Source organism: Triticum dicoccoides, chromosome 3B (assembly GCF_002162155.2).
Source record: "Triticum dicoccoides isolate Atlit2015 ecotype Zavitan chromosome 3B, WEW_v2.0, whole genome shotgun sequence".
Taxonomy (NCBI): domain Eukaryota; kingdom Viridiplantae; phylum Streptophyta; class Magnoliopsida; order Poales; family Poaceae; genus Triticum; species Triticum dicoccoides.
The window spans coordinates 598,359,125-598,368,597 of NC_041385.1; positions in this window are offsets into that span (position 1 = coordinate 598,359,125).

Sequence of the window (9,473 nt, forward strand, 5' to 3'; positions counted from 1 at the left end):
AGTATTGATATTACAAGATTATCTAGTTGCTAGGTGGTATATCTCTCATGATAAATTCAAATTCTAAAAGTCCATTGACTATCTCTTGTTGGAACCTCTTATTGCCTCTTGTTAAGTTTTCTTTGGTATCACATTATGGTGGAGTAATATGCTATGTGCATATTACAAGCCTAGAAAATGTGTACATTTGAGATATTGTCACTTAGAGTTGATATTATTAATTATATTGTTCCTAGGTGACATGTTAGTTCTACAAGTGGCAAATTGCTTGTGTTTGTTGTGAATATGATGTTGGATATCCTTGTTATCTACCACCGGGAATTATTTCCAAATACTTCTTGTCTTTTGACAATTGGTAGTCACTTATGTGTGGTAGAATTTATTGATCATCTTTACATTGGCTTTTGTTTTTATCTTCATTTTCTCTTGCCAAGGATTGTGTCACTCTCGTTGTCTTCCATACCACTTGTGGATCTTGTTAATTTCTTGTTCTTGTCTAGTGTTTTCTAGATATAGTGAAAGTGGTGATCTCACCTTGTGCATTGTGTACTCAAATGCAAATTCTCTATAATGCACAGCTCATGGGGGAGCTATCCTATTTTCTATAAAATGCTCATCTTGTGATCCTTATCAAGTGTGTGTTGGTGGAAGGCAAGCCGTTTTCTTTTGGTACCTTGTGCCATCATGAAACTTTGTTGAGAGCTTGGTTTGTTTGGAACCATCCTCTCTTTGGGAGTTTGACATCTTTAATTTAGTGTGTATCAATGGATATCTCATTCCTTGATGTATCTTTAATGATATCTCCCAAGTGATGATTTGTCTATTTGGTATCCTTTTTCACTTGGCATTTCGTTTTCATTTGGTCTCGGTTCTTGAAAGTTTTGAGCATGCATGTTTACTTCATGTATTTTATTTGGCATGCTTTCTTTCTTTGACCCAATATATAGGGGAAACTCCACCAAGACTCAAATTGGATGAGATGTGCATGATATTTATTTTCATATCTATATGCACATATTTATGTGGAGTTTGTCCTATGTATTGGTGTTTCTAACTATGTGGTCCCAATGAGTTTGGGTATCGTTTAGTTTGTCTTGTTCTTCTAGGAACATTTGGAGGTGCATTGGATGCTCGGCTCACTCACAAGGAAGGTGTTTCCACCATGTGCTTATTGAAGTCAAGCTAGGATGATCAATGAACTACCATCTACCTTCAATTGGTATCTAATACATCCTTCCAATGATATCTCAGTAACAAGTATCATCATCTACTTCATGCACACATTTCTTGCATCAACCTTGTGTAGGTTGTATCATGGCATGTAATTCATTCTTTCTTGTGATACTTGTTTCCTTTCTTAAAGCATCCCAACAACGATCTCATGTTGTTAGTTGTGATGTCTTTGATGGTTGTGTGGTAGGAATTCATTTATATACAATAAGACCATATCTAGCCATGTGCTATGCTTCCAAGCAAATATCTTATTGGTATATGTATGACTCCTTTTGGATATCTTATTCCTTCATGTTGTAACTATGTCGGGTGTACATCCTTCTTTGTAGACATATATCATCATGATTTTGTCTACCTAGAACCTTATACATCTGAGAGAAGTTACATCTCCAGATGATATCCTTTCTTTCACGTACACCTTGTCTTTCTTATGTTATTTCTTTGGTGGCTCCGTGAAAGCTTTTGTCTTGAGTGCGGGTCTTATCTTGTTGCATCTTGATGCACTCTTTTGTGGTGAAGATCTTTTTCCTCATGCTTGTCTTGACGAGGCCTTTGCCATCTTAATTGGTATCCCTCGTCTTGATGAGGCTTTCATTTTCTATCTTCACCATGGGTTGTCACAAGCATAGGTTCTTTATATGCTTATTAGTGAGCTTGTGAACCTGTTTGCTAATTGTGTGTGGGAATGACATGCCTTGCACCATGTATCTCATTCTTTCAAGACTATATTGATGCTTAATGCTCATTCGTACATTAGTCTTCTCAAGTGCATTGCCTTGACTCACACACATCGGTTTTGGTTGAGCCTATTCTTAGTTGCCTCAGTTACATGTTGCTCAACCATGTGCTTGTTGCAAGTTCTAGGCTTTGTCTCCTGTTTGCCCACTTGCACTAGTTGTGAGTTTCTATTGATTTTGGGGGAGCTATGATCCTATTTTGTGCACATTGTATCCAATACAAATATTCTTATTTGTGCACAAATCATAGGGAGCTTATCTAGTTTCTTTAGAACACTCCTCTACTCATATCATATTTTCATTTATTCTTGTGGCTCATAGGATCCTTGGTCTAGTTGGTTCAATTGATATCCTTTGATTGCTTGCTTCAATTGGTATATTTTGACTGCTTGATTGCTTGTGTCTCTCTTTGTTATGTCCTTGTGGCATATCTTTCTTTAGAAATCTTTGTTCCTCAATATAATTTGTCTTCTTCCAAGTATTTACCTTTGGATATGTGTATGGCATTCCACTCTCTTGTTGAGAAATACACAATTTATGGAGGAACACAATTTATATTGGCCTTCTAGGCTTTTCGCCCATTTTGGCAATCGATGCCAATGGGGGAGAAGTTTCAGAGAGTTTTGTGGAGAAGTTTAGAGAGTTGTCTCTGCTGGCTTTGGTTTGTTCCTAAGAGCATTTGCATCTCTTACACATGCATTATTGGTTGTTGCATTGCATGGTCATGCATAATTCCTTATATAAACTCTCTTGAAAGTGATTGTCATCAGTTACCAAAATGGGGGAGATTGAAAGAACATGTGGTGCCCCCATGTTTGATTTTGGTAATTGATGACAATCTCTATGGACTAATGGTTGTCTTGAGTTATATTTGAAGGATTTGTCCGTAGGCTTTTCTTGAAGTCCATGTGTTGGTTTCAAGGAGTTTATGAGTTGACCAAGGTGCTATTAAGGAATTATCCAAAGATTGGTCATGTGAGTGTTGAGCTTATTGCAAGCATGTCTTGAAGAAGAAGATTGTGTGATCATTCATGTTTAACTTCAAGACATCATCCAAATGAAGAGCGTTGGAAAGATTCAAGGTTGATCAAGACTAAGTCAAGAGTGAATCAAGTTGATCAGCTCAGATAGCGTATAAGATGTACCAAGAGGGATCAAGTGATCCCATGGTATGGTAAGCATTGTCCATTGTGCTTTGCGTACTAACGCATGGTCTATGTGAGAGTTCTATGTGGGGTTAGGTACGTGTTCATGGGCATGCATCAAGAGGAAGGTATCACTCAACCCATGGAGAGGATGACATCAAGTGGTGATCGTCATCAAGATTGCCGTGTGCAATTTCAAGTGGAGCATCACGAAGAGATCAAGTGCTTGAAGCTTGCCGTCCATTATGGTTTCAATGGACTTGTGAAGTTGTTCCAAAGAGTGGCTCACCCATAGTGGAGTATGGGGGAGCAATCAACTAGTCTTCATCGAGCGAACGCAATCAAAAGGTGGTCCAACTTGAGGGAGTCAAGATCGTCATCATCTAGCTCAAGTGGACTTCATGCAAGGCAAAGGTTTTCCCTTGATAGGTTTTATATTTTACCGATCTCATGGTGATAGTTTGGAGACCGGGTTATAGGATCGATGGTCGTACTATCAAGGGGGGCTCTCAAGTGAGTAGCTTGATCGTATCGTTCGTCGAGAGATCAAACCTTTGCATCCTTGCATCATCTTTCTTGATTCTTATTTGTATTTTGTTTTGAGGTTTTAGAGCTTGTGGTTATCTTCATGACAAGCTCTAGTACTTCAAAAATGGATTTCATATGCCTCTTCTATTGCGTTTTCGGTGTTGGAGGTTTTACCGATCTTATTCGAGGAAGGGTTCTCACCATTTTCTCTTGGGTCTTTTCTAATTTTCTTATTATTGATATTTCTTTCAAGATTGTGTTAGCCTTATTGCTAGCTTTCCAACAAACTTGGTTTCATCGAATTCGGCGTCAGTTTGCAAAAGTTGTGGCAGTTTTAGTGTTCTGAAAAGGTTGCAGCGGTACTACCGCGGACAGGAGCGGATGTAATTTTTACTACTGCTCCAGAGCGGTACTACCGTGGCTACTACAGCGGTAGTACCGCTCTGGACCAAAAACTCGTCAAGGGCCAGCGGTGGTAGGCACGGATGTATTTTTGTAGTACCGCTCGCAAGCAGTAGTACCGCTACCCTTTACGGTAGTACCGCGATCCCTAGCGGTAGTACCGTGAGGACGAGCGGTAGTACCGCTCCGGCGTTTCTACTGGCCTTTTGCCTCCTCGCTGTTGTTTTTCAAAGGGCTTCTTCCTCCCTAGCGGTAGTACCGCTCCTTGGAGCTGTAGTACCGCTCTGTGCGGGCTGTGAGGATAACGGTTGGATTTTTTCCTCACCTATAAAATGGGGTCTTCTTCCCCAATGGTCCCGATCTCTTGAGCTCGTGTTCTTCCCCCATTGTTAACCTTCTTTGAGCTTGATATCTCTCAATCCCTCCATGGATTCTTGGTAGTTTTGGGGGGGAAATAGAGAGGAGATCTAGATCCACATTTCCACCAATCACTTTCTCCTCTTTGTGAGGGGAACCCCTTGGATCTAGATCTTGGAGTTCTTGGTGTTCTCCTTCTTGTTCTTCCTCTTATTTTCCTCCCTAACATTAGTTGCTTCGGTGGGATTTGGGAGAGAAGGACTTGGGCACTCCGTGTGCCCTTGCCATTGCATTTGGTGCATCGGTTTGAGTTCTCCACGGTGATACGTGGAAGTTACAAGTTGAGAAGCTTATTACTCTTGGGTACTTGGTACCCTTGAGCTTGTTCCTCTTGGGTGCTTGGGCGCCCTAGACGGTTGGTGGTGTTTGGATCTCAATCATTGTGGTGTAAAGCTCCGGGCAAGCGTCGGGGTCTCCAATTAGGTTGTGGAGATCGCCCCGAGCAATTTGACGGGTACCGGTGACCGCCCCCAAGGGTTGCCAAAGTGTACGGGTTCGGTGACCGCCCCCAAGGGTTGCCATTTGTACGGGTTCGGTGACCGCCCTCAAGGGTCCCTTAGTGGAATCACGACATCTTGCATTGTGCAGGGCATGAGGAGATTACGGTGGCCCTAGTGGCTTCTTGGGGAGCATTGTGCCTCCACACCGCTCCAAACGGAGATTAGCATCCGCAAGGGTGTGAACTTCGGGATACATCATCGTCTCCGCGTGCCTCGGTTATCTCTTACCCGAGCCCTTTACTTATGCACTTTACTTTGTGATAGCCATATTGTTTCTTGTCATATATCTTGCTATCTCTTAGTAGTTTATCTTGCTTAGCATAAGTTGTTGATGCACATAGGTGAGCCTAGTTGTTATAGGTTTTGTGCTTGACAAATTTACGGTTAGGTTAATTCCGCATTTGTTCAAGCCTAAACTGTAATTATTTTAAAAGCGCCTATTCACCACCCCCCCTCTAGGCGACATGCACAATCTTACAAATGGTCAAGGAGATCACCCTTGAACTATTCCGTGAGTTCTCTAGGGGAACATTGGACATGTCCCGTCTTAACTACGGGATCATCTCCCTGATCCCCAAGGTGTCGGGTGCGGCGAATATTAGGTAGTTTTGCCCTATCACAGTCCTCAATGTGATATTTAGGATTCTGGCGAAAGGGTATGCCACTAGGGCGGCCTTAATCGCTCCTCGGATTCATCATCCGAACCAATCGGCCTTCACGAAAGGCAGATATATTCTCGACGGGATCCTCGCCCTTCATGAGGTGATCCATCAGGTTAAGACCAAACACATCCGCGCAGTGTTCTTCAAGATTGACTTACATAAAGCTTATGACACCGTCCACTGGTCCTTCCTTCTGGAGTGTTGCTCAAACGTGGATTTGACCACCACTGGGTTGCTCCCGTGATGCAGTTGGTCACGAGTGGTCGGACAGTGATAAACATAAATGGGGAGGTTGGACCATACTTCTTGACGGTCCAAGGGGTCCGACAGGGAGACCCAATATCCCCATTTCTATTCAACCTTGTGGTTGATGCCCTCGCCTCGATCCTTGACTTGGCCAAGCGCGCCGGCCATATTAGGGGGATTTGCCCCCATCTGGTGGCCAATGGAGGTCTGACCCACCTCTAGTATGCTGATGATACCATTATGATGGTGGAAGGGTCGGATGAGGATATTCAGAACCCCAAGTTCCTCCTCCTTTGCTTCCAGGAAATGTCGGGCCTCACAATTAACTTTGCCAAGAGTGAGGTGATGGTCCTGGGTTATTCCCAGCTGGAAGCTCAGCGAATTGCCAACCGCTTGAATTGCCGTTTGGGAACATTCCCGACCACCTACCTTGGCATGCCACTTAGCGACACAAGTTTGCTAGAGAAGGACTTTTGTCCAATAATCGCCAAGCTCCAGCCTAGGATGGAGCCCTGGCAGGGGAGATGGCTATCTAAAGCCGCTTGAGTGATTCTGATGAACTCCTCCCTTATTAGCCTATTGATGTATGTCATGGGATTCTATAGTCTGCATGAATCCCTTTATCATGAGGTCACCAAACTCCTCTCCAGATTCTTCTGGGCTGGAGAGAACAATAAACAGAAATACCACATGGTAAAGTGGTCTGAGATCTGTAAACCTAAAGACCAAGGAGGCCTTGGGGTTATTTTGTCCAAGCGGATGAATATTGCCCTCCTCTCCAAATGGCTTTGGCAGATTCAGACCGCTGAGGGCGGCCTGTGGCTTGAGATTATCGGCGCAAAGTACCTTCGCGGGTAGCCACCGGCATTCGCTCCTAGGACTGGTGGGTCCCAGTTCTGGCAATCGGTGATCCATCTGATGCCGGTTTTGCGCATTGGGACCTCCATTAAAGTAGGTACCGGATCCGGCACCCTGTTTTGGCTAGATCGATGGGCAGGGTCCCGTCCCTTTGCGGAGCGCTTTCATGCGCTGTTCGTGATCTGTGTCCGCCCACAACTCTCTATGGCTGTGGCCTTAACTACTAGGGAAAACCCTAGCAGTAGCGCGTGTTTTAAGCCTATCAGTAGCGCGGGTTACCGCGCTACTAGTAAGGTGCTACAGCTAAAGATTAGCAGTAGCGTGGGTTGAAGCGTGCTACTGCTATATCGACTTAGTAGCAGTGTTTGCGCTACTGGTAATTAGTAGTAGCGCTTCTCCTAGCACGCACTACTACTATTATTCCGTATTTCTTTTTTATTTCATGTTGTATTCATACACATTTATACAAGTTTTTATACCGCAGCAATTTAGAGAATGATTTTACATAATTTTACATCATAATGACTTATTACATCAGTGGGAGAAAGAACCGTGGACTAGTTTCAAGTGGATGGATCATCATCATCATCATCATATCATTAACAACTTATCATCATAATACATCATTGTCATATAACACCTCCTCATGATCATCGTTTTCATCAATGAGACATCACATACAAGTTGGTCACTAGACATAATCACAACTACTCATCATCATCAACTCTCATAAACATATTGTACCTCATAGGACCTACTACATTCTCTTAGGACCTACTATATTATCTTAGTTAAAATAGCGTAAAACAAGATAGCCCCTGACTCTCCATTATGGAGAATGGAGATTATCCTGTCTCCAATTCTTGCCGTTCGCACAATGTTGCTTCCAAGAACCTCCTTACGAATGTCCATACATTTCTTCCATTCTTTGATTATCATGTGTTCATCGTTTTTAGAAATCCGGTATGCACAGGTACGATTCGTAGGACGACCTGGCTGTATGTTCAGAACATCAAGGCAACCATTCTGATACATCAAATGAGGCACACAATCCATCGGGATTTTCTATTGAAAAACATAGTAATAACTTCGTTGTTAGCAATGTAGTTCAGTTTTAGAAGTATGCAAAAGATGCATGGATGTCGTAATAGTAAAAAATCTTACCAGGAAATCTCCATGGAAGTTATCGTTGTTCAACACGTGCACTAGTGGCACGTATTCACCATAATTTGGAGGAGTTCGATAAAAGGCATTGTAATTCTCAATGTCAGCACAATATGCGACCAGATGATTTTTCTCTTGATAAGTTGACTCAGAGCCATCGGTGTAGTTGGTTCTGTCTACCATCTTCCGCACACTCTTTGAAGAATGAAAATAAGCTATCAATGGAAATAAGCTGTCAACTATTTTGAAATAAACAATATAAATTATTTAATAACTATGTTTGAGGAACTCACATAGCGGTAGAATTGGAAATGTATCAACAAGAACCCTAATGTCCAAATTGTCTTGGTCGATGTCAGGATCACCAAGATCCATGGTGATAGACATACCCTCTTGAGAATCATACATCTTGCGAAGTGCTTCCCAACCCGGGTAACCATAATTGGATACACTCTCAGAATTGTACAGGTTTACCTCAAAATACATACCATGATGGGTCCTTAGGTTAATTTTCTTTGTTTCATTCCTCTCATGATCTTCAAAACACATCCTCTCCAAGACATAGCGTCTTGCATGGCATGGGATAAGCTAGTCGAATTGTAAAAGACAAAAATTACACGTTGAAGTAGTAGCAGTCGAGCTTAATTACGAAAAAAACACTTAGCGTTGTAGCGTACCGTTTCACAATCGAAGGCCTCCTCGAGCTTAATGCTGAAGCGCTGACCTTCGTCCAGGTGAGGCCTATCGCAGAAACCCCAGTTGTCACCGCACCAGGAGCACTCCCTGGGACCTTCTTCGTCCGACGACATTTCCTATGTTCATAATTCAAAGATTAAACTTGTACAAATATCATTTCATTATCTTTCTAGAAAATCCAGGCCACTCGATATTTCCTACATATTCTAGCACAAGTCATGCCAAAATTCACGGAAAATTCCAGCATGACCTTTGCTAAAACAGGACGAGTGCTTGAAATTTGACAAAGCGGAAATTAATCAACACTCCGGCAAAACATAGGCCACTCGGAGGTGTAACCTGCAAACATGACCGGCCACTTGGGCAACCACATATACTATTTGAGCAACACAAGATATACATGTTTTTATCTACATCATATCTTATAGGACTCATATTGACATGGAGATTTGGCTGGTCTACCTCGAGGTTGGAGGGGGTCGGTGACGGGGACGACGGCGGGGATGATGGAGGGGCTCCTTGATTTCTGCAAAAACAAAAACCCTATAAGTTATCACTAATACATCCCGAATAGTTCTTACTAAAAAAATGTGACATGTTCAACTAGTTCTATTAATTCAACTAGTTCTTACTAAAAATAAACTTACTATAAATAGAAATAAACTAGTTCTTTCTAAAATAAACTAGTTCAACTAGTTATATTAATTTTCTTACTAAAAATACATTAGTTCTATTAATTCAACTACTTCTTACTAAAACCAAACTAGTTCAACTAGTTTATTAATTTACTTACTAATTATTTTAAACACTTACTAAAAACAGTAAAAAACTACATTATACAATAGTAAAAAACAGAAAAAAAAAGAGATGGAGGGAGGAGGAAGA